Source organism: Orcinus orca, chromosome 15 (assembly GCF_937001465.1).
Source record: "Orcinus orca chromosome 15, mOrcOrc1.1, whole genome shotgun sequence".
Taxonomy (NCBI): domain Eukaryota; kingdom Metazoa; phylum Chordata; class Mammalia; order Artiodactyla; family Delphinidae; genus Orcinus; species Orcinus orca.
The window spans coordinates 70,709,645-70,731,730 of record NC_064573.1 but is presented as its reverse complement, the minus strand read 5'-3'; the positions used below and the strand labels follow the sequence as shown (position 1 = coordinate 70,731,730).

The following is a 22,086-nucleotide window of genomic DNA, read 5'->3' as shown; positions in this document are numbered from 1 at the left end:
AAAAGAAACGAGATATGATGTGTGTATCTCCTGTAACAGGGGTGCCTTCTTACACACACACACAAATTGAGAGAAAGACAGGTAAGAGAGATCCCTGCCAATTCTCCTGAAGCCACACAGCGTGATGTTCTTTTTCCTCTCTTTGACTTTATTGAGGTCTAACTGACGTACAATAAATTCATGTATGATTTTAGATCCTTTAGTTAACTCTCCGTACATTTCCTTCCTAAGGAAGAAAGCACGAGTCACAAATACAATTCAATTTATTCGTGCAAATATTGTTTACAATGTCTGTAAGCTCCACGAGAGCCTGTATATTGCCAGATGCTTCACCACTGGGTCCCTGACATCCAGCATACTGCAGGTGCTTAATAAAGACCTGTGGAATGAAATGAGTAAAGGATAGCAAAACAGGCATTTTCCCATTCAGGAGCAACTTCCTTCGATTCTCTCAACTTGTCCAAAAAGTCTCTATATGCCTCACACCTCAACCCCCACCTCAACACAATGGCAGCAGGCGTGGCATACAGTAGGCGCCCCAGCGGGAGTGAACAACCTCCTGCCAAGCCCCTGGTCGTGCGGTCCCGGGTGCAATTCCCCTGATTGCCGCGAGGCGCCGCGAGCGCCTCGCGCAGACCACCCCTCCACCCCCACCCACCCAAGCCGGCGCCCGCAGCCCAAGAGATTCAATGGGCGAGGCTCTAACCGTGCGCCTCCTGAGTTCCCGGGCTGCATTAGGCTCTTGGGGTCGCAGACCCGGCGGCCGGTCGGTGTCCATTGCGGGGGATCCCAGCCAGAGCCGCGGGCTGACCCCGGGAATGCGGGCGGGGATCATGAACAACGTTCTGAGTCCGGCGCGGCGGGGTCGGGGCTCGAGGGCCGGGACCGCTTCCGGGAGGAGTGTCGGGGCAAACTCGTGACCCCTGACCTGTCTCACCGTCCCCCGGCCCCGGCGCCGGCCGAGAGCACGGGTCCGCCGGCAGCGCTCCGCCCCGGGGCCCTCCGCGCAGGCGCCGCCGGCCACGGTTCCCACGGCGACGGGGGCGCTTCCACGCCCGAGGCCCCGCCCCCAGCAGGCTAGGCTGCGCTGGGCCGCGGGCGGCGCGGGCAGGTGCCAAGGGCTGCGGGCAGGTGGAGGCACGGCGGGCCGGCGGCGGCGGCTCTAGGGTAGGTTGAGCGGCGGCGGCGGTAGATGGGGGCAGGCCATCCGCCCCCTGTCCCCGGCCTGCGAGGGGGCCGGGGAGGCGGCGGCCCGCGATGGCCGCCAAGTTTCTGCTCGGCTGAGGCCCCGGGAGAAAAGTTGGCAAAGTTGGCCGGGGAAGAGGTGGGGACCCGGTGGATCTCCCGGGGCTTTGGGTCTGCGGGGAGGAGGCATCTCGATTTGGGAGCCGGGAGGTCTGTCTCTCGAGACTTGAGAGTGGATCCCGCGGGAAGATCCCTCACTGGGCAGCCAATGGATCCCACGCCACCCGGTTGAAGACTTGGGAGTCGATCCCAGGAGTGGATCGGGCGCTGGTGGCCTGGGGTCCCATACGATCCCCAGCCTGGGGGTGACTGTGGACGGTGATTGGAAACTGGGAGCTAGTTGATCCCTCTCCTCTGACCCCCACTGGTCCGAGCCTTGGGAGTGATTCCGAGATGAGATCTGGTGGCCGGGAGCTGGGGTATCGCTGGAGATCCGTACCCAGCCTGGAACTGCTAGGATCCGGACGTCCGTGCAGGTTGGAGGCCCAGGAGGTGGACACTGGGAAGCGGGGGTGCTGATCGAGGCGGAGCCCGGGGCGAAGGGATCCTCCGGGCACCTGGGGCGGTGGAGAGAGCAGCGCGCGGGGCCCCACGGGCTCCGGGGCTCCGGACGCGCCCTCCCTGCAGGGCCTGCGCACCCCTCCGCGCGCCTTCTCAGGGCAGAGGCGCCCTGATGGGATTAAGGCTCAATCCCCCTGCTCCCGGTAGGGTCGGGTGGCCCCCACCCCGCTGGCGGCGCTGCCTAAGCCTACAGGCGGGACCCAGGGGAAGGGAAGCGGCCCGTTGACCCCCGAGCCGGGCCCGACCTTTCCACACCCTCCTAGCACACACTCGGCACGGAGCCGCGGCGCCGCGCCCTGAAACCCTGCTTCTCCGCTGGTCGGTAGCCGGTCGGTAGTGGGGCTGCCGTGTGACCTCCGCGCGCCGCCTAGGTGGCCAGGGCTTCCTGCCCGCGGGACTGAACTTTCTCCAGACAGGAGCTGCCATTACCTTTTGGAAAGGAAAGGGCTATACCTGTTGCACAAAGAAAGTGCTTTTTCTTTGCAGCTTCTTTGTGACCTTGGACAAAACACTTAACCTCTCTGAGCCCAGGTCTCCCTTTCGGGCAAAATGGAGTGGGGGTGGGGGTCACAGTCCTCTCTCGTCTGGGTGCCTGGCAGGATTAATAGGTATAAAAGGTCTGAAACAGGTACAGGCTCTGTAAATATTAGTGGGCCCTCGTTCTGTGGTCTCTCCCTTGTCTCATGCCCTGCCGCTTCCCCTCAGGTATCTGAAGAAAGGCTCCAGAAACCCAACTTGCCGTCTTTTTAAACTGCAGGATTAGGCAGATATTTAACTTAGTCTTTCTTCCAAAGGGGTTTAATTGCCCCTCTGATCCCCCTTGCAGAGAGAAGCTCTAGGGTTTGGCTAATCAGTAACCAGGGCATTTGGACAAGACTTCTCCCTTGGCCCAGCTTTCCCTTTGCTAATCCATCGAAGCTCCTGGACAAACATGCATTCACCCCCAGACACCGGTGTCTCATCCTTGGGACAGTTCCAGAGGGAGTTGTGCATCCACTAGGCACGGTCCTGGTGGTTTTATGGGGAATCCTTTTTAAAGGATTTGCATGCTTGACAAGGGTGCAATTATCCTAGAGAAGTACAGGGTTTCATTCAGTACAGTGTCTAGACGTGTGAGAAGCTCATTCGGTCAACCAGTGTGTGTATTGAGCACCTACTATGTGGCAGACACTAGAAATGGTGGACCCAGGGCAATATAGGATCTGTCCTCCTGGCTTGCAATCTAGCTGTGAGCAATCGGCTTGCCCTGCAGTCCAGTGAGGCAGCTGTACTGATTCTTGATGTTGGGGGTATAACCCTCACCCCAGATTCTTAGTCTGGAGGTGCCCCACCCCCCCTTGGAGGTCCTGGGGGCTGGCTTTTATTCAGGGCTGACTTTGGCAGGAGAATGGAACAGCCCACTCTCTGGCCGTGAGCCTTTCTCCCCTCTCAGCATCACCAGAATACATCTCTGACCATCTCAGAAAAAGAGCCCCAGAGGGATGTTTTAAATGTGCATTCATTAATTAATTCATTCAACAAATATTTCAAGACACCATGTCAAAGAGGAGGCACACCCTTAAGGGGTAAATTCTTTGTGAAAAGAGGCAGTTGCCCAGAAGGAGAGAGCTGTGGTAATGGGAAGAGGGGCTGATGGCTTCTGACCTGGAGTGGGGGATGGTGGGCAGGGGGTTTGTTTCTTGGAGAGCGTGCCCGTGGGTAGAGGATGGCGTTATGTGCTGGAAAGAGGGAACAGAAAGGCCTGGGTGCCTGGACGGAGGAGGGAGCATAGGGTGTTGGCTGCAGATCCTGGCAGGGGCCAGGGCAACCATTCCCAGGGGTTTGGACTTTATACTGGGGCACTGGGGCACTGTGGGAGTTTCTCTGGGGGAGAGGGATGGAGTCAGATGTGTGTTTTGGGAAGTTTGCCCATCTCTTGGGGAGGCTGGATGGGAGATGGTGTGCCAGGAGGCTGGAGACTGCTCGAAAAATCCAGGTGAGAGGTGATGACGGAACTGAACTTGGATAGAGACAGTGGTCAGTGTTGTGTTTCAGGAGCCACGCGGTTGAAGACCCCTTCCTGGAGGCATGGCAGTCAATCTGGAGAAGGAAACCCCCAGTGGAGGTGGCCTGAATATTTTAAGTGTCAGTATTTCATTCAAGTCAGCAAACCTTCCTGAGCATCTGTTGTCACCTGCCCTGGGAGGGTCATAAACATCTGAGGGGACTTTACCTTGGAACCCTCACCATCTTCCTGTGTGAGGGGGTGGGGCTCGTCAGTCCCATCTTACAGATTCAGGACTCAGTGTTGTGGCGGTGAGGTCTTTGTCAGCTGCCAGTGGCAGAGCAGGGATTTGAACTTGCTTCCAGCTTGCAAATCCAGGATGTTTGGAGTTAGGGAAGTTGAATAGAGAAGCCACAAATGTTGGTGAGGTTGGGTCAGGGTGCAGCAGGGGTAAACCCAGGGAGGCTTCCAGGAGGAGGCAGGGATAGAAAGGAGGGAGTCGGCCAGGGAGACTTGGGGGCAAACCCTGGCGCTGCCCCTTCCTGGCTGTGGTCTGAGGCCATGGTATTTGGTTTGAGACTCAGTGTCCTCATCTGTAAAATGGGCTCATGATAGGATACTCCCCTCCCTCAAAGGGTTGTTATATAAGTTGAGAGAAGCAGTGCATGGACATTACCAGGCATAGTGTCCACACTGGTCTGTGCCCACTAAGTAGTGGGTATGATTATTATAATAGATGTCATCACGGCATGTCATTATGTGTATATATATATATATATATATATATACACACACACACACACTATATATATATATATAGTGTTTCAGGCATGTGGTGCTTGCCTCTTCCAACCTGGTGTGTTTGGTGGGTGGGCGGGGGGGAGGTTGGGCGACCACGGGTGACACTTGAGCTGAGTCTTAAAGGAGGAGAGGGCAAGGATGAGGACATTGCAGGCAGCAGGAGCAGGACAGGCAAAGGCAGGGCCATTAGGAGAACTGTGTGCTCATTGGTATACCCAGAATACAGGGTGTGTTGAAGAAATAAAAGTTAGACCATTGGCAACAAAAATTCTCTTTACACCCCCTGCCGCTCCCTAAATACCCAAACAGGAAGGCTTTGGCAGGTTTGGGATTGAGAGGAGGGCAGGGGGAATCTCTGTCCAGGAGTTTCACATTTCTTCCCCCACTCACCCATCCAGATTATAGGAGTGTGACCCCAGACAAGCCATTCCCCTCCTGGGACCTCAATTTCTTTCTCTGTAAAATGGGAGGATTGGAGAGAATGTAGAGAAAGCACATAACACATCAGAGCAACTGCTTTTCACTGAACCCTTTACATGTGCTGGGTTCTGGGCGAAGCTCTTTTGTTCTTTTTTTATTCTTCACAACAAACACAGGCGATGCCTGCTTTGGGGACCCTTGATTCTGCAGTTTATAAAACTGAGGCTTTGAGGGGTCCTTCTGCCCAAGACCACTACCGAAACTCCCGTCATTCACAAAGAAGCTAACAAAGTTTGAATTGAGAGATACACACACATGCACACACAAATTTTTTTTTCCTTCAATGTGATGGATATTTTATTGAGCATCTTCTATGGGCAAGTCAAAAGAGCCTCTGCCCTTAGGAATTCACTCCACAGAAATCTGGTCAATTGGATGGGAGGAAGGGAGGGGGAAGGCAAATTGAGACAAATATGGAAATGATTATGGATTGACTTCTGAGAAGTAGTTATCACTGCCACATTTGCTAATTGCTCAGTTGAGTGACCTTTGAAATGTTGTATAGCCTTGTCTCCACTGAGAATATAAAATACATCCCCAAAGGCTGATCTTTGGATATTTACATCACTGAGTCAGAAGAGATACACATACACACACACACACTCACACACACAGTATAATAATAACATATAATATATATATTATGGTAAAATAACATGTAACATACCAAACACTTCAAAAACGGCAAAATGAATTTACGTTAAGTGAAAAGTAAAATCCCGCCCAAGACCCCCAATCCCATTCCTCAGAGATAACGCAGTCAGCAGTTCCCTCGACCCTCCAGAAACTTTCCACATACATATGCTCTGTTTACTTCTTCCCAAGCCCTTATCACACTCTGCTATCTTAAGTTGTTTTTTGGGGTTTTTTTGGTCCACTCTGGAACCAGATGGAAAGAATTGCATCTTGGTTCTGCCACTTATTGTCTGTGTGACCTTGGGCAGGTGACTTAACCTCTCTGAGCCACAGTTTCCTCATCGGCAAATGGAGATAATAACGGGTCTTACCTCTGAGGGTTGCTGTGAGGAGGAAGTGAAAAGGAACTGGCACATGGTCAGTGCTCGGTATGTGTTGCTTCTTGTTCCTTGTGGTGGTTGTAGTGGAGGTGGTATTGCTTCCTCCCCCTCTAGATGACGCTCCAAGAAGGCAGAAACCCTATTTGTCTTCACTGCTGTTTCCTTAGTAAACAGTTGTGGAATAAAGAAATGAATCGGTATATGTGGACATATGCTTTGAACAACAACAATCATAAGACAAAGAATTTCACGCAGAAATTAAAAATAGATGTGGACCCATTTTAGACCGTGTTGACTTACTGCACTCTTTTAAAAAACTGAACAATACTTCAATGCCTGAAGGTGCTATTAGTTATTGAGCACATGCCCTGCTGGTGAGCATTGAGTGGTTTGTTTTCTTGCTATAACACACAGTGTCACGGTGACATCCCTGCTCATGTGTCTTTGCATACTTGTTGTAGTCGATGGGAGGGCACATTCCAAGATGGGGAACAGTTGGGATATAGGGTGTTTAGAATGTTGATCTCACCTGCTCAGTTTCCCTCCAGAGTGGCTGTACCTTTCCTACTCCTTCCAAGGCTGGAAACACATAGTCCTTTGTGTCAGTCAGGTTTCTCCATGATAATACTGTGTAACAAACATCTCCCAAATCACAGTGATTTTTTTTTTGTCTGCATTGGGTCTTTGTTGCTGTGCATGGGCTTTCTCTAGTTGTGGTGAGTGGGGCTATTCTTCATCGTGGTGCACGGGCTTCTCATTGTGGTGGCTTCTCTTGTTGCGGAGCACAGGCTCTAGGCATGTGGGCTTCAGTAGCTGTGGCACACAGGCTCAGTAGTTGTGGCTCGCGGGCTCTAAAGTGCAGGCTCAGTAGTTGTGGCGCATGGGCTTAGTTGCTCCGCGGCATGTGGGATCTTCCTGGACCAGGGCTTGAACCTGTGTCCCCTGCATTGGCAGGCGGATTCTTAACCACTGTGCCACCAGGGAAGTCCCTGCAGTGACTTTTAACAGCAAACATTTGTTTCGTACTTGGGGGTCATTAGATGGCTTGGCTGACCTTGCCTGGGCTTGGCAGGGAGGCTGGATTCCAGGCTTTGGTTTGGGTTCCCGTCTGCCCTGTGTATCTTCATCTTGGTACCCAGGCTGGCAGGCAGCAGCCAGCCAGGACGTGCTCTTCTGTGGTGGACAACAGATGCTCAGGAGCTCACTGGGAACCTGCAGAGCCTCCGAAAGCCTCCCCTTGGAACTGGGAAGGTGTCATTTCTGCCCTCATTCTCTTGGCCAAAGCAAGTCACGTGGCCAAACTCAATATCAATGAGATGGAAGTACGATCCTCTCATGGAGGCTGAGAGGGAGCTAGTATATATCTTCTGAGCAGGAATACAGTCTGCCACATGGGTCAGGGAGGTCCTTGCCAAGGTGGAGGGTCCGCCCAGAGGTGGCAGTGAGCATCGTGGCTCATGATTTGTGGGGGACACATCAAAGCAGGGGTCTGGGTAAGGTGACCCGGTTTGTGAGAACTCCCAGAACAGGAAGTTCACCTCTCTGAGCCTCAGTTTCCTCATCTGGAAAATGGGAATAATGCGTCTTCTCTGGCAGAGCTGCTGTGAAGCTTGAAACAGTATTGGATAAGGAGGTGCTTTCTGTGACATGAGGTGCGAAGGTGAGGGATAATCGTCTTGATGGTGGTTTTTGCTCTGGACTTTGTTCCTCAGGCTCTGGTACCTGTAGCCAGTGGACTGGGAGATCCCAGTGAGGCCAAGGGGAGGCTGTGGAGGTGATCAATCTGGCTTCAAATCCCAGCTCTGCTCCTTATGGTCCTCGTGACCCTCAACCAGTCTCATCACCTCTCGGAACCTCAGTTTTCCTGTTTGTAAAATGGACACAGGGTGCTTATGACCATTAGCAAGAAGGACTGTGAAACACTTGGCATGAAGTAGATGACATATAAATGGTCCTGTGACTGCGGAGCTGGGATGGGGTTGGGGGTTCCTAATTAGGGTGGAGTGAGGAATTCTGCAAAACTGGATATCGGTTCTGCAGAATTGGTTCTAGAATTAGATATTCCCAACATCCCTTGGGAATAATGCAGAGACTCCGGATCCAGACTGCCTGTGTTCAGACCCCACCTCCACTATTCTCCAACTGTGTGACCTTAGGCAAGACAGTTGGTCTCTCTGTGCCTCAGTTTACTCCTCTGTAAAATGGGAGTAACAATGGTGCCTTCCTCCTGAGGTGGATGAGCATTAAATGAGTTAGTACATAGTGCCCTATAATGAATGTACATGTGTCATTTTTTTAAATTAATTAATTAATTTTTTTTTGGCTGCATGGGTCTTCGTTGCTGCACACGGGCTTTCTCTAGTTGCGGCGAGTGGAGGCTACTCTTCATTGCGGCGTGCGGGCTTCTCATTGCAGTGGCTTCTCTTTTGCAGAGCACGGGCTCTAGGCACGCAGGCTTCAGTAGTTGTGGCATGCGGGCTCAGTAGTTGTGGCTCGTGGGCTCTAGAGCTCAGGCTCAGTAGTTGTGGTGCACAGGCTTAGTTGCTCTGAGGCATGTGGGATCTTCCCAGACCAGGACTCGAACCCGTGTCCCCTGCATTGGCAGACGAATTCTTAACCACTGCACCACCAGGGAAGTCCCTACATGTGTCATTTTTACAATAATACTATTGTCATTATTACTAGTATCATTGTTATGTATGAAGGTCTGTGAGGTTGCTTCTGGTCCTTGGAGCACCAGGGTCCTGGGGAAAGGAGTGACTTAGGACCCCTGCTTCCCAGCAAGTGTTTTTCCCCTTCTGCTGTAGCTGGAGGGCTCTCAGTTAACGGATCACTGTTTACTTGACGTTCTGTCCCCAAGGCGAGCCTTGACTATCCACTCAGCCCCCTTCCGGCCAGGGAGGGGTCTTGGATGCTCTGAGTTTAAGGAATATTCACACCTTCCCTTTGTGGAAACAATCAGCAGGTTTCAGGGAGCCCCTGGTTATGAGTATCGGCTGGAGGCCACCTGAGCTAGGTGCAGGGTTAGAAGTCACACTGACTCCTTCATTCAATGAAAATTTATCCTGTAGCTATCGCTTGGCAAATCCCGTGCTGGCCATGGGGAAAATGGGATCTGCTTGATGTCAGGGCTGGATTTTTGGAGAAGAGTTGGGTAGCGCCAGCATGGGATACCTGTGTGACCCTGTGTAGGTCACTTCACCTCTCTGGGCATTTCCCCATCGGTGAAGTGAGTCTCAGATGGGCCAAGGTGTCACTGAAGGTGAGAGAGGACAGCCTTTGACCTGTGTGTACCTGATGGTCTGCCTTGGCTCCTGTGCCTTCAGAAGTTTGGGGAGATGACTGAGTCTGCTCTTCCTCCATCTGCTGAGACCTGGCTTTTGAGAACACTAAATGTTATTTAGAGTAAAATAAAAATAATAAGTAGGGAGTTTTCATTCTGTCCCAGGCACTGTGCTCATCATTGTTTTATTTGATTCTTTTTTTTTTTTTTTTTTTGCGGTATGCGGGCCTCTCACTGTTGTGGCCTCTCCTGTTGCGGACCACAGGCTCCGGATGCGCAGGCTCAGCGGCCATGGCTCACGGGCCAGCCGCTCCGCGGCATGTGGGATCTTCCCGGACCGGGGCACGAACCCGTGTCCCCTGCATTGGCAGGCGGACTCTCAAACCCTGCGCCACCAGGGAAGCCCTATTTGATTCTTATGTCCCCATTTTACAGATGAGAAAACTGAGGCTCAGAGAGGGAGCCCCATGCCCAGGGCCTCTACTAGGAAGGGGGAATGCTGATCCTTGCAGCCTGACTCAGCCCATGTGCCTTCAATCCCTCCTTTGCTGCCTCCCTGGCGGTAAAGCAGGCCAAGCTAGACAATCCTAGTGTTCCGTCCCATCTGTACTGTGTCATTGCTGTGTGACTCTGGGCAAGTGACTTTGCCTCTCTGAGCCTCAGTCCTCATCTGCAGAAAGAAGACTCTAGGATTTTCCCTGTGGGGTGGTTGTGGGGTTAGGTGAGATAACCGTGCACATAGTAGGCACTTTAAAAATGGGATCGCTGACCCATAAAAAGATCAGTTTAGTATTCTTAAAAACTCTCTGTAAGTTATACCAAGGAATGACTTTATGAATCACTATATAAATCTTCCTTGTTTGTAGTAGCAGAAGTAGTCATAGTAGCAGTAATTCAAAATAATAATTAGCGTTGATGGACTGCTTCTTATACTCTAGTTCCTTGTGCATTATTATATCCAATCTTTTCTCAGTGCTAGTGTCGTTCCCATTTTACAGATGAGGAAACTGAGTCCCGGTGTGGTGAACCTCCTCTCCCAGAGCTACCAGCCAGTGGCAGCCCTTTTGTGTGTGACTCTCCTTGGAGAGTCAGCTGCACTTTCAAAGGCTCCAGGTCAGGGCTGTGGCTCTGTGTTGACGTTTCTTTTTGTTTTGCTTCCTCAGTGAAGGAAGCCCTTTCTGGGTGCCATCCTGTTTACCTGAGGCGTGGTGAGGCGCCGCTGTGGGAAGGAAGCCCAGGGTGTGTGGGGCCCACCGGCAGAGGGAGGCCAGCGGGCACGTTGGGTCCACCGAGGTCACTCCGTGAACTCCCACCACCCTGCCTGCCCAGACATGGAGCCTGGGCCTTAGTGGGCACAGTGCCTGCCAAGCCCTGCCCAGTGCCCTGGGCTGGGCTGCGGAGTGACTCATTGGGGAACTCCCAGGGCCCTTTGGCCTGGGAAGCTGCCCAAGTTTGTCTCTCCCTTTCATTTTAGGCCCCAGCCCTGGAAATCTCATGTCTTTGTTTCTAGAATGGATTGCCTGCCTGCCAGGGACTTGCTTGGCATGAGAAGGGGTCCGAGGCCATGGGAGAGAATACAGAGTATATTAGACTGAGTTATCGGCCACTAGTCAGGACCCCTGAGTACCTACTTCTCTGCTGTGTGTCCTTGGGTAAGCCCCTTCCCGCTCTGGGCCTTTTTCACAGGGGGAGGGGCAACTGGATGAGTAGATCCCAGAGCCTTTTATTCTTGCTGCGCCTTTTGGGAAGACTCAAGACCAGACCTTTGAAACGTAGGGCCCAGGAAAAAACCAAAAAAAATAACAAAAAAATCCCACCCTTTGTTGAAGACCTACTGTGTGCCAACTGCCTTGTTAGGGAGGTATTACATCTACGTCTTCTGTCAGTCCTCAGAATGACTTGGACAGGTGGTATTACTAACCCATTTTACAGATGAGAAAACCGAGCCTCAGAGACCTGAAGCCTTCCTCAAGGTCTCTTAGCTTGAGGCAAGAAGTGGCAGAGGCTGGATCTGAACTCAGGTCTGCCACCTGGAAAACTGCCAACCCCTATGATAATAACTCAACGCAGTGGGTCCTCCCACCTCCCCATGACCGTGTTGAAAATACCATCTCTCCCCTCAGAACTTCCCGGGCAGTGTATCCCGGTCCTCTTTTGGGATAGTTGGTCATTTTCATCTTTGTTATTAATTAAGCACGTACTGTGTACCAGGGCCTGGGCTGGGCCTTGGGTCTCAGAGGTGCCTGGGATACAGCTCCTGCCCTCCCAGAGGGGACAGATGAGGGGTTACAGGGCAGCGTGCCCAGGGCTGTGATGGCGGGTGTGGGGCCCATGGGGGCACCGGGGTGGGGACCCTGTTCTCCTGGCCCCGCCTCCTGGCAGCCTCGAAGCAAAACCGTTTCCCTTGATACGCTCAGACTTGGATGAGACGGGAAGCTTTGGCAACCAGCATTCCACCTCCTTCTTGGAGAGGTGAGGTGTGCCTGGTTACTGTGGGATTTAACTGCAGGGAGGAGATGATGAGATGTCCAAGTGTCGCCTTTAGCCAGATGCCTTCATCTCAGCCCCTCTGCCCTCCTCCTTTTCCTTCATTAAAGGCGGGGATGGGGTGAAGGGGGGCAGCAAAAAGCTCTGGAGGAATTTTTGGAATGCCCAGAATGCTAGCCGACCCAGCAGAGCAAGTGTGAGCCATCTGCCCTGGCTTTAGTGAGCTCGGCTGGGCGACCGCAGGGGCTTCCTGGGTGTCGCCCAGTTCCTGTGCCAAGGCCCGGGTCACCCCCGGGAAGGTGGCTCTTCTGTGGACCGCGGCAGCGGCCCACCATGATGACACTGCTCGGTTGAGAGCCATGCAGCCCTGGGATCACCTGCTGCCTCTGTTTTGTCGCCAGCCCTGGGCGTGGCTTCTTCTCTCTGCATGGGTGTCTGTGCCATGGAGCGTGGGTGCTGATGCCCGTCTTTCAGCCCGGCCGGGAGCTCCCAGTGAGGTCACGTAGGTGAATGTTGGGGTGAATGGCCAGTCGATGTTTGTGCTGGTCTACTGGGGTGGGTGGTGATGTTAAGTAAAGCCCCCACTGCGCGCATGCATCCTTCTGCAGTACCACGGGGTTTCTATATCCTTTACTATTTACACCTGGCCAGCCCTTCTGCCTGAAGGTGGTGGCAGGAGATAACTGTTCAGTGCTCTAACGGATGATTCTCAGTTCATTTTCCAAATTAATAATTTTTATTCTCTTTTTATGCTTAGTACAATATGTTTACGTCATGCTACAGTACATGTTCATTGTCAAACATTTACAAATACAGATAAACAAAAAGGAGGAGGTAAGACTCATACAATCCCACAGTCGAAAGATAACCAGGGCTCATGTTTTGCGGTGTGAGTTTTAGACTTGTGCACAGTACATGTGATGGAGAGATGTCAGCACTGCATTCTGCGGTTTAGAGTGTGGGCTTTATTCTCAGGTGGCTTGAATCCAAATCCTGGCTCTGGAATCTCCTAGCTGTGTGACCTTGGGCAGGTCACTTTCCCTCTCTGAGCCTCAGTTTCTCCTCCGTGAAGTAAGGTGGCTGTGAGGATTAAATGAGTCGATGTCTGTGAAATGCTTAGAGAGATGCCTGGGATACAGCAAATGCTTCATGTTTACGAGCTACCGTTTTACACTATGCATATTTTCCCCTGTTTTGAGCGCTGCGCCCCTTTCTAGCAATGCTGTAATCTACAACTGGCAGGTTTGGACATTAGGCTGGGGGGGACACCCTGACCACCTCCTGGCAGGGCCAGGGCCTGCAGTGGGGGCTGCTGAGAATGGGGGTTGGGCCAGCTGGTTTGGCCGACACAGAGCGCTCCTGGCACGCTCACAAGCCGGTCCTGATCTTTATCGCTCAGGGATGCTTCCTGTCCCCACTGAGTCCTGGGCATTTGTCCAAATTAAAGCCGCTGGCTGGTCCCAGCAGCTGGAGGTGGCCCCTGTAAATGAGCTCACCGAGAACCCTTCTTCTTTCTCCCTGGGCGCCCGCAGTGGCTTCAGAAGGATGGGCTCAGCCACAGCTGGGAAGAGGGACAGGGTCGGCTGGCCACCTCTAAGCAGGTCTGAAACTAGGCAGTCACCTGGCACCAATGGGGACCCTCAGAGAGAGGGAAGGGGTTTGGGGAGCCATCGGGCAGGACAGTTAATGGAGCCTGGCTTTCAGAAGTGAATTTGGGGTTGGTGACATCCATGGGGGGCAAGCGATGGCGTGCTTTACCAGCTCAGTGACCACGGGCGAGTTAAACAACCTCATCCGCCCTCAGTCTTCTTCTCTGTAAAATGGGGCTAATAGTAGGTCTCACCTTATAGGGTTGTTGTACTATGATATGTAAAGGTCCTAGCACAACTGGACCCGTAGTCAGCACCTCATCGTCATCATTTGTACATCTAAAACAACATGGACTGAGCCAGACACTATGCTAAGTGCTCGCTATGCGTTATTTCCTAGTCATGAATCGTCGTTGCTGTTATTAACACCATTGTCCTGCTGTCTGATTCCACACTGCTTGGGAGTATGTTTAACCATGGCTTCACACCTTTGAGAGTGTGATGAAACACTCAGCACACAGTCAGTGATCAATAAAAGGCAACCACAGCGGTTGTTATTATTGGGTTTGCTGGCACTACACGCAGCTGGTGGACGACAGGCAGCTCCCTCACCAACCCAATGCCTGTCATTTGGAGCACCTGCCCCGTGAGTGTTCTTCTGGGGCTGACCTTGAAATCCAGGTTTGGGACTTCCCTGGCGGTCCAGTGGTTAAGATTCCGAGCTTCCAATGCAGGGGACGTGGGTTCAATCCCTGGCTGGGGGACTAAGATCCCGCATGCCTCATGGCACAGCCAAAAAAAAAAAAGAAAACCAGGTTTTCCTTGTCCATTTCAGTGCCATGCCCCTGCCCCCATCGGCAGTCCTCCTGGCCGTCTATCCACTTCAGCTGCTCTGAAGGATGGTCTCCGCATCCTGGGGGTACCCCCAGGATCCTCCAGAGTGAATGTTGTACCCACGACACAGTACATCCCAAGCGTCTCTCCCAAATTTGGGCGTGATTAATCTGGCTGTTGTTGTGGAGGATGGTACAAAATTTGCACCCGCAAACTGTACTTTTAGGGGTGGATCATGGAGGCAGGGTGTTGGGAGGATAACTGCTCTTGCGGGCTGCTGCCTCGGGCTCTGGCTACAATCTTCACCTTCTGCTGGCTTGGAGTACGGGCGGGGGGTTTCCCTCTAACTGTGCTTCCACAGGCCGACCGATGCTGGGAAATCTTCAGTTCCAGCGTGTGTCTACTGTGAGGGGGCGGGGTAGGCGGCTGGAACAGGCCGGGACCCCAGCTGGTTTTCCCTTCTATCTGAAATCTAAGATCGTACTAGAGAAAGATGCTAAGTACTAAATATAATTCTTTGGGTAGTTCTTAGTACCGAAACAAGACAGAATCATTATAGAACACAAGCAAAAAATAAAAATACAAAATAAAAATCAACCAAAATGTTACCACCCAGGCAGATATCACAGTGATAACAACAACGAAAATAATAAGTTAATGTCTATTGAGCACTTGCTAAATGCTTTACGTGCTTTATCTCACTTCACCTACTCAGGAAAAGGTATTTCTGAGAGATTTGAATTCGGGACCCTGTGCTCATGAACGCATGGTCAGAACCACCCAAAAGATCTGGTCCCCCATTGATCCTTCCGTCGACCCCCTAGGATGTGCCAGGCACGTGCTAACTCACTTCATTCTCATGGTGACTCAGAGAGGCAGGAACTCTTCTTGTTCCCATTTTCCAGATGAGGAAACTGAGGTCCAGAGAGGTGAAGTCCCTAGCCCATGGTCACTCAGGAGGTGGGATGTGAACCCATGTAGAGCCTCTGTTTTGAGGATTTAATGCATCAACTCTGTGTTTTCCAAACTCCAGTCATTCCTGTATCACCTTGAAAAGTTTTCATGTTTATGTACCACCTGGGACTGTTCCTCGGTTAATGTTTTTCTTGAACTTGACTCACTTTTTAAAGTAACAGCTTTATTGAAATACAATTCACTTACCATATGATTCATTCATTTAAAGCGTACAATTCAAATTACAGTTAAAAATAGAACTACCATATGATCCAGCAATTCCAGTTCTGGGTATTTATCCAAAGAAAATGAAAACACTATCTTGAAAAGACATCTGCACCCCCGTGTTCATTGCAGCATTATTCATAATTGCCAAGATATGAAAGCAACGTAAGTGTCCATCGATGAATGAGTGGATAAAGAAGGTGTGGCATATATATACAATGGAATATTATTCAGCCATAAAAGGAGTGAAATCTTGCCATTTGTGACAACATGGGTGGACCTCAAGAGGATTAACCTAAGTGAAATAAGTCAGATAGAGGAAGACAAATACCAGATGATCTCATTTGTATGTGTAATCTAAAAAAACCCCAACAAACCCCAAACAAAAACAAGACCTCCAGTACATAGATACAAAGAACAGATTGGTGGTTGCCAAGTGGGGGCTGGGGGCCTGGGGGTTGAAATGGGTGATCAAAAGGTACAAACTTGCAGTTATGCAATAAGTCCTGGGGATGTAATGTACAGCACGGTGACTCTAAGTTCATAATATTGTATTGCATATTTGAAAGCTGCTAAGAGAGTAGATCTTAAAAGTTTCATCACAAGAAAAAACTTTTTGTAATTATGAGTGGTGATGGATGTTAGCTAGACTTATTGTGGTAATCATTTTGCAACATACACACTTGAAACTAATATAATGTTGTATGTCAATTATACCTTAAAAATTTTTAAATAAAAAGAATTAAGAAAGTGTATAGTTCAGTGGTTTTTAGTATAGTCACAATTTCAGGACGTTTTTATGACCACAAAAAGAGATTTCGTATTCATTTGCAGTCATTCCCCACTTCCTTCCAATTCCCCCAGCCCCTGGTAACCATTAATCTACTTTCTGTCTCTCGAATTTGCCTATTTTGGACATTTTATATAAATGGAATCATACTGTATGTAGTTTTAATTCTAACTCCTTTTACTCAGCATAACGTTTTCAGGGTTCAGCCGTGTTGTCAAGTGTATCAGGACTCCATTCCTTTTTATGGCCGAATAATACTCCATTGTATGGCTCGACGACATTTTGACTCATTTTTTAAAAACTAAAAAATATTAAAAAGGATGTTCAACGTGCTGGTTATATTTGATCTAAAGCATGGGGAAATACATCACTTAAAGCCTGTTTTTTTTTTTTTTACTATAACTGGAGATTTATTATATTCTAATACAGATCATTTATAAATGCAATTTCTTTACTCAAAAGTTCCCTCTCTTTTTGTCTGTGTACAATTTGCAAAACTATTCTGAAAGAGGAATATATGTGCACAAGTCTGCAAAGACTGCAAATTAAGAATATGGTAAATGCTTTACAAGTTACTTTCAAAAAACTATCTGCTGTATAACTGATTCACTTTGTTATAAAGCAGAAACTGACACCATTGTAAAGCAATTATACTCTAATAAAGATGTTAAAAAAGTTTTAAAAATTAAAAAAAAAAAACTATCTGCCACAACTGGGCCTTTACAGTGCCTTTTTCTTTTCTTTTTTTTTGGATAAAAATATTTCAATGCCAGCCTTCCTTCCGCTGCGTTATCACTGTGGTACATACACACCCCATGCCCTGATGTACTTGGGACCGTACATTGTAAACCCTTAACAGGCCACCCACAAAGTGAGCTGTTTTATCGTGTCCTGTCGTTGTTATATTTGGGGGAGGGGGGTGTGATGAGATATTTTCCATTTTGTCCCATGAATGAGAAAAACACAGTCTTCTGCTAGAACAGAGGAGAGACTTAAATTTCAGCGTTGACTGCTCGCATGCTGTACGCTGCCCCCGTCCACATATTGGGTTGAACGTGTGAAAGTGCCGTTTTTGTAGCCCGACAATGGTGGAATATGGTAATTTCATACGGTACAACCTGAGGATGACCCTACCAGGTCAGCAATATTGGTCCCTGTTTGCAGATGAGAAAACTGAGCCTCAAGAGGGAGGTGACTCAGCAAACACAGCCAGCACGGGCAGAACGGGGAGCCAAAGTCCCTACTCATTTCATATGGCCTCCCTTGGCTCTTGCAATGACACTGCTGACTCACCGGCGGTGGATGGGAGCTTTGGCTTATTTTTTCAGCAGCAGGGACGGGTTTCCCTGCACCATCCACGCTCCCCTCCGTTCCGCGTGGGCTGGCCACGTGCCTACTGCATGCCCTGCGGGAGGCCGCTGGCTGGGAACCAAACAAGTCTACCCATCGCTGGTCTCCAAGGCCCCTGACAACCTGGTCCTTCCTCTCCCCATCCTGAGCCAGCGACTCGGGGCCCTTGGCCCCGCTGCAGCCGGGAACGCTGAGCCCTGCGCATCCCTCCCTGGAGGATTGGTCCACATTTGGCAACTCTCTGTCTATGGAGCAGGATGGCAGAATCCCCAGGGGCGGGCATTGGATCCGAGCCCTAACCAGGCTGTCTGGAGTTTTGTGCCTTTCCTTTGGAAGCCTTCCTTTCTAGGGGAGGGAACAAAAGGCCTCGAGTGCGTGTTTCTCTCAAGGTCACAGAGCCAGCTGGGAGCTGCTGCGCAGGGACAAGATGTCAGGATTCCTGCCACCTAATTCCTGCTTCTTCCCCCCGACACCCTCCCGGCCCCCTTGAGCCCCCCTGTTGTTGGAGGCACCCGTCCTTGCTGCCCCCCACAGCAGGTGTGAGCTGGCTGGGGGTGCCACACAGCCCCCGAGCTGTCTGGGTGGAGCTCCAGCACCCACTGGCCACCCGCCAGGTGACTTGGGGAGCCCACCGGGCCGGTCATGGCTTGAAGATAGTCCAGCACCCAGCACCCCAGCAGGTGGAGGAATGGGCTTGGCACTTTCCCCACCCATCCCCCGCATGCTGGGGCCCACCCCCGGCTCAGCCCATGGGCCACCTGCCTCTGGCAGCGCCTGAGTGTGCCGGGTTTTGCAGGAGAAATGCTGCCTCGGTCCTCCCCGCCCCAGTAGGACAAAGCCTTCCAGGGACCCTGCCAGTGGAGAGGGGAAGGGGGAGACCGAGGCGGGGTAACTGGACCAGCAGAATCACAGCCCAGTGTGGAGGACCACGGTTCCACAAAGAGACAGACCCCAGTTCCAGTCTTGCCTCTGGACAAGTCACATCACCTGCCTCTACTTCTGTTTCCTCATCTGCCAAATGGGTGTGATAGGCCTGCTTCAAAGGACTGATAAGGGTTGGGCCTGTAGTAGGGGCTCAGTAAATGGCCATGTAATGGAGGAGGGGGTAGATGGAGGAGAGCAGGCAGGCTCTTGTGTCCAGGAAGCCTGGGCTCAAGTCTTTGGCTTCACCATTTGCTGCTTGTGTGACTCCGGGCAAGTTGAGCCCCCAGCCTCAGTCTCCCTGTCTGTACAATGGGAATGACGGGAGAACCAATTTGAATGTGCTGTTATGAGGATCGATTGAGATGCTGCCTGTGAAGTTCTTATTAGCTTGGCATGTCTTTGGAAGCTGTTATTATGATTATTATTAATATAATAATAATGTTTCCACAGTATCAGCATTGGATGCATCTGAGTGTGTTTATTGGATGACCTTGCAAACTTGGGGATGTATTTCTTTGAAAAGGGGGAAACCAAAGGGTGATGGAGGCAGGGGGATGGATGATGTGAACCCTCAGGGGCCCTTCCTGTCCAGAGATGCTGGATAAAATATTGGTCCAAGACCAGGGACTCTGTGTTCTGCTGTCTGGGCCCTTGACGAATGGGGTCATTGGCCTTGGTGAGGCGAATGGGTGGATGGTAGGCAGGATCCACCCCCAACTTCCTGCTGGGGTGTGAGTCAGAAACAGAAAGGCCTGAGTGTGTCCAAGTCCCTCTAACCCTGTGGTCACTTGGGGGCACCCCCCTTCCCTCCCCCGGGGTTCTGGTGGGGCCCAGGGGTGTGATGTGCTCACAGGTTGTTCTGTGGACTGGTTTCTCACCCTTAGATTCGCAGCGGGGTGGGGTGGGAGAGCTGGGGTTGCTGAAGCCCAGAGAGGGCAGGGTCTTTGACCTGTGTCACCCAGCAAGCTGAGGGCAGAGGGCTCTTGACTCTGGGCTCCGGGCAGGGACATTTTATTGCTGAATTGGCCTCTGTCCTCACTGAGTTTAATTTCTCCACTTTCTCACCTGCAGTACATAGTCTTTATTCCTTACTCATAAGTGGCACCTGGCATTAACCAAACCACGAGGCCAAAAATACACTCCCCTGGACCTACATATTTTTCATGTGGGTGTCCTCCAAAAGCTCAGAGGGGGGATGGTAATAACAGCCACCACCATCATATAGCTGTTAACACATTGAACACATGCTGTGAACCAGGCACGCTGGCTGCTCTGCACTTTATAACGATTAACTCATTTCATCCTCCCAGTGGCCCCATAAGGCAGGGATTGTTATTTTTATACCCTTTTTACAGATGTGGTAACTAAGGTACAGAAAGGCAAAATAACTTGCCTAAGGCCACCATGGTAGAACTGGGATTTGAACCCAGGCAGCAAAATCTGCCACCAGATTTCAAAAATAAAAATCATATTAAAATTGTGGTGAAGTACACATAATGTAAATTTAGCATCTTAACCATTTTTAGGTGTACCGTGCAAGCGGCATTAAATATGCTACCGTCATCACCATCCATCTCCAGAATTCTTTTCATTTTGCAAAACTGAAACTGCACCCACTAAACACTAGCTCCCCATTCCCAGCTTCCCGCATCCCCTGATAACTGTTACTCCACTTTCTGTCTCTGTGAATTTGACTAGTCTAGATGCCTTATGTAAGTGGGCTCAGGCAATATTTGTCCTTCTGTGTCTGGCTTATTTCACTGAGCATAATGTCCTCTAGGTTCACCCACGTCGTAGCCTTTGTCAGAATTTCCTTCCATTTTAAGGCTGAATACTATTTCATTGTACATAAACACCACACTTTGTTTATCCATTCCTCAGTCGTGTACCTGGACACTTGGGTTACTACCACATTTTAGCTGTTGTGAAGAATGCTGCTATTAACATGGGTGTACAAATATCGCTTTGAGATCCTCCTTTCAATTATTTTAGGTAGTTACCCAGAACTAGGATTGATGGATGGTATGATAATTCTACTTTTAATTATTTGGGGAACCACCATACTGTTTTCCACAGCAGCTGCACCATTTTACATTCCCACCAGCAACGTACAACCGCATCCCACCAACACCTGTTATTTTCTGTTTTTTTTTTTTAAAAAACACCAGCCATCCTAATAGGTGTGGCTGGCACCTGATTTTTGTGAGAGATTCTTAGAAGCTGTATTTGTGAGGCCTCAGTTCCTGTTAGAATGTCTGCTGCATCATGGGATGCGTTTTCTGGAAATATTTTGGCCTCTCCCACCCGACTGGGAACTTTCTCAGGATGAGCCCCAGGGCCGCCACAGGGATGCTGGCCTGGGTTAGATGCCGAGGAAACGCTAAAGAACTCGATTCTCACTGACCCAGGGCACACCCCGGCATGTGTCTTTTTTTGGGAGAAACGTTTACGGCCCGGATCTTATTCTTCTGGGATGCTCTCTGGGCAACGTAGTCCCACCTTCTGGGTCACTGGGGAGGAAGCAGCGGCTGAATACCTGGCACTTGGCTGTTCAGAAGAAATACCCTCCCACCCCCGGCAGCTTTAAGAAAATACAGGTGCTGGGACCACCATTTGGAGGCTAATACTCCGTGGGTCTGGGGTGGGGCCCGAGCATCTGATTTAAAAAAGAAATCTCCCCAGGTGATTCTTACGGGCACCTGGCCCAAGAGGCACGCCCATATAACATGTCACTCGACTCTGGCTAAAGCTAGGAATTTATCACAAAAATACCCGAGGGACATGTGTGTGTCTGCGTCTTCGCTAGAGTGAGTGAGTTAATGAATGAATGATGAATGAATGAGTGCTGAGTTCCCCAAGCTCTGTCATCCCCACACCATCTTCATAATTTTTGCCCCGTCTCTACAGGCATACCTCGGAGATACTGCGAGTTCGGTTCCAGACCACCACAAGAAAGCCAACACGATAAAAAAGCGAGTCACATGAACTTTTGGATTCCCAATGCACATAAAAGTTATGTTTACACTATACCGTAGTCTTTTAAGGATGCAATAGCATGATGTCTAAAAAGACAATGTACGTACCTTAATTAAAAAAATACTTTATTGCTCAGAAATGCTAGTCATCATCTGAGCCTTCAGCTAATCGTAACCTTTTTGCTGGTGGAGGGTTTGAAATATCGCGAGAGTTACCAAATGTGACACAGACAGGAAGTGAGCAAAGGCTTTTGGGAAACGGTACCTATAGACTTGCTCGACGCAGGGTTGCTACTGACCTTCAATTTGTGAAAAACGTAGTATCTTCGAAGGGCCAAAAAACGAGGTATGCCTGTATACTTTCTATGCTATTAGTCACCTAATACTTTAAAGCCACCCCACCTAGGTGTACTGAAACAAATCTATGTAAAAATTAGAAAAGCCGGGCTTCCCTGGTGGCGCAGTGGTTGAGAGTCCGCCTGCCGATGCAGGGCACACGGGTTCGTGCCCCGGTCCGGGAGGATCCCACATGCCGCGGAGCGGCTGGGCCCGTGAGCCATGGCCGCTGAGCCTGCGCGTCCGGAGCCT

The 22,086-nt window shown here is 50.5% G+C and overlaps 1 protein-coding gene across 5 annotated transcripts in view; it reads left to right on the top strand.

The window, feature by feature from the left end:
- The first annotated feature begins 1,020 nt into the window (after positions 1–1,020).
- The window catches only part of KIAA1671 (KIAA1671 ortholog), a 186,043-nt gene continuing 164,977 nt past the window's right edge, over positions 1,021–22,086 (top strand). For 2 of the 5 annotated variants that reach the window (XR_007471639.1, XM_049697806.1), the window contains exon 1: positions 1,021–1,167. The gene's annotated coding sequence lies outside the window, so the exon portion shown is untranslated. Of the gene's footprint in view, positions 1,168–1,190; positions 1,722–22,086 lie in introns of those variants that run through there. The other 3 variants (XM_049697805.1, XM_033412878.2, XM_033412875.2) reach the window with 3 other exon arrangements.